The sequence below is a fragment of the Elephantulus edwardii genome, unplaced genomic scaffold (genome assembly GCF_000299155.1).
Source record: "Elephantulus edwardii isolate Elephantulus edwardi_28Jun2011 unplaced genomic scaffold, EleEdw1.0 scaffold00026, whole genome shotgun sequence".
In the NCBI taxonomy this organism is placed as follows: Eukaryota; Metazoa; Chordata; class Mammalia; order Macroscelidea; family Macroscelididae; genus Elephantulus; species Elephantulus edwardii.
Genome location: NW_006399776.1, coordinates 17,798,588 through 17,802,660, shown reverse-complemented (window position 1 = coordinate 17,802,660; position 4,073 = coordinate 17,798,588).

The following is a 4,073-nucleotide window of genomic DNA, read 5'->3' as shown; positions in this document are numbered from 1 at the left end:
TTTTAAAAAAAGTGATATGGGAACACTCTGGAACAACATGAGAGAAGAAAAGAAAAAGGGAGTATAATTCACTGATTTTCTCTCATAGCTTGGTAGTCTTAGCCATGGGGTTCTTCTTACACATAGGCTATTTATTATTAATTTCTACTTAGTTCTGTTTTTGCATCCTGTGTCAATGCCAAAGGAGCCCTGGTGGTTCAATGTTACATGTTGGGCTGTTTACACAAGGGTAAATAGTTCAAATCCACAAGTTGAGAAAGAAAAATGATGCAATCAGCCTCCATTAAGATTTAAAACATTGGGGCAGGGGGATTAGGTGGGAAAAAATATTTACAACATTGGAAAATGAAAAAGAGTCACCCTGGGTCAGAATTGACAAGATAGCAGTGTGTTTGGCTGCATTTATTATATATAAAAAATATTAATGAGAATTCTTGCATTGAGATAGTTAAATCATTTCATCAATAATCTTTCATGTTTAGGCTCATGCTAGTACAGCTTATCAACTTGCATCACCTTTTCAACAGAAAAGAGGAACATAATGCACAATCTCTAAATATATTTAAGTTTTTATAACTCAGATGATGGCAGCAATAATGTTGACTTTATTAGAAATTATGAGGATGGAACAGGCTATGACAATGGGATCTAACAACAACAACATCTGTAACTCAGTACAGTGAATGGAAGCAATCATACAGCTGGACCAATGACAAATATGATAGAGCAGGAACAAGACCAGAAAAGAGGTTTAGGCTACAGGACCTAAATATGAATAGAACAAATGTGTTACTGGAAAAAAAGATTCTTTATCATCAGTTCTTGTAGACATCAAGTTAACTTTTCATGATTCATGCAATGATGGAAAGAAAACAGCACTTTTAATTAGAAATATATTAAACCAGTGTAAACTCAACTTTTTTCTTCCATTGCCCTTCTTAGAGTGCCTGGAGTCACTATTTTAATTCCGTTTCACCATCTGTAAATAAGCTGTCTGAAATGAATGATACTAAGTAATCCTTCCAATTCTAACATATGTATCTTTTATGGCACAAAGGTAGGCAATATGTAATATAAATCACCATAATTACTATATTCTGTACATTGAATTTGGCCACTAGCCAACATCATCATGTTGTTGTTGCTGTTGCTGTTAAGTGTTGTCAAGTCGTAGACGACTCATAGCCAACCTATGAATGAAGGACCTGACTGTCATCATTTCTCCACATTCATAGAGTTTCTGGAGGCTAACTATTTTGGAAGTGGATGCCACTCCCACTCCTGCTTCCAAGTTTGTTTTATTCGAGGAGCTCCACCAAACACTGTCCACCATGGGTAAGCATTATCGCATTTGACATCACTATCACAGTGTTTAGCAAATGGACCAGTGAAATTCCACTTAGAAGAATGTCTCACCAAAAGCAAAATCAGGCCTGAGGGCCACAGATTAAAATCACCCACCTTTGGCTTAGTAGCACAATCTTCTATCCACTATGCCAACAGAGCCCTCCCTGTGTTGTTGTTAAGTGCCATTGAGTCGCTGACGACTCATAGAGACCCTGAGAACAAAAGACCTGACTGAACACTTGTATAACTTTCATCGTTTCTCCATGTTCATAGAGTTTCCGGAGGCAAGCTATTTTGGAGCAGAATTCAATTGTCAACTATTTCATCTTCTTTAGGTTCACAGTCAACACCTTTGGTATGAGCAGTCAGGACACTAGGAGACATATAAAATTGGGAAAGTTGGCTGTCAGTGATGGTTCCAAAGTCCTGAAGATTAATGATGTAATTTTAAAGACTCAGGCACACCTGATTAAACTTACAGTCTTTCCAATCACCTGCTATGAATCTAAGATCTGGAAAATTCATAAAGAAAAGAATGCATTTGTGTTACAGTGTAGTAGTACTAATTATCTCATGGACTGCCAAAGAACAAGAAGATAATTTGTGGGGAAAATTCAACCAGAGTGCTCCTTTGAACACTCTGCAAGAATTACTAAACAACATCTTTCGCATAGACAAACCAAAGGAAACTGGATAGACCAATTAATCAACAACAGAGGGGGGAAAGGAGAAGGAAAAAAACCAACCAGAGCAAAATGGCAATTATAAAACCTGGCCTGTTGCCATGCTGACTATGGTGGCCATGGTGATCAATAGTCACACTTACTATGAATGGCTCACTCATACCAATTAAGAAAAAAGAGTAGCAGAATGGATTAAAAAAAAAATCAAAAGCCATCAATAGTTGGCTATAAGAGACACATGTAAGAAACGAGGAAAAAGACAAACTAAATATCAAAGTCTTGGGGGGGAAATATACTAAGCAAAAATGTCATCCACAAAAAAAAAGTGGCAATACTAATCTTTGACAAAATAGACTTCAAAATCAATACCACAATAAAGGACAAAGAAGGTAGACATACAACCATTAAAGGCTCAACAGATAAAGAAGATATAGCCTTGGTCAATGTCTATGCTATGCATCAAATGCAAGAACTGCAAAATACATAAAATAATAATTAAGAGACTTGAAGAAAGATATAGACAGCAACACAATATTGGTAGACTTTAACACAGAGTACTCACCAAAGAATAGATAAACTAAAAAGAAACACATTAAAGATAAAGAACAACTAAACTATATAATTAGCCAACTTGACCTTGTAGATATATTGAGGGTACTGCACCCAACTAAAAACGCAATTTACTTTCTTCTCAAGAATACATGGCACTTTCTCCATAATTGGCCATATATTAGGACACAAAGCAAGTCTCAAAAATTTGAAAACCACTGAAATAATACAAAGTATCTTGTCACACCACAATGCCATAAAACTAGAAATTATCAACAGAAGGATAAAAGAAAAAAAAAATCATCATCCAGATGAAAGCTAAATAACACCTTGCAAGAGAATTGTTGGGTTATAGAAGAAATAAAAAATGAATTTAAAAAGTTCCTTCAAAAAAATGAAAATATATAAAAATCTCTGGGATACATCTAAGGCAGTGTCAGGAGGGCAGTTCATAGCAATAGACAAACACACAAAAAAGGACAAAAGAACAAAATTAATGACTTAATACCACTTGGAAAAAGAAAAACAAGTTAATCTCACAACTTCTGGAGGAGAGGAAACAATAAGAACCGGAGCTGAAATCAATGGGATAGAAAATTTAAAAAAAATTTGAACTATCAACAACCCTAGGGGCTAGTTCTCTTTAAGAGTCAATAAAATAGATAAACGATTGTCTAACTAAAAGGAAGGAAGGAAGGAAGGAAGGAAGGAAGGAAGGAAGGAAATAACTCAAATAAAAAGGGAAGGAGGTGACATCACAAAAGAACTAGCTGAATTTAAATCAGTAATAACAGAAAGAATAAAAGCTCTAATAAATATAAAAACTTAGAGGAAAAGAACAAATTCTTAGAACCCCACATCCTACCCAGATTGACACAGAAAAAACCAAACATTTGGACAGATCCATCACGAAAGAAGAAATTGAGGAGGTCCTAAAAGTACAGATGGCTTCAAAGCTGATATTTAGAGATAAACTATTACCAATTCTACTTTAATTATTCCAAAATTATAGAAAAGGAAAAACTACTCCTAAAGAAATTCAATGAAGCAAGCATACCCCAATTATACAAAGACTTTACAAAAACCATCAACAATAGACCAGTATCTCTCACTAACATAGCTGCAAAAATTCTTAACAAAATCTTAGCCAATAGTATACAACAGTATTGATGCAGGTATGCAAGAAAGGTTCAACATAAGACAAATAAGCAATGGAATTTATCATATTAACAAAGAAAAGCAAAAAAAACCACAAGATTTTATAAAAATTGATGTAGAAAATGTCTTTGAGGAAATCCAACACACGTTCCTGATTAAAACACTCAACAAAATAGGAATAGAAAAGAATTTCCTCAACAGTGAAAAGTATATATGCAAAACAAGGAATTCATGCAATATTATTCAAAATGGTTGACTCTGGAGAACATTATGCTGAGTGAAATATCCCAGTCACAAGAGGACAAATATTGCATGGTGCCACTGTTGTAGAATGGG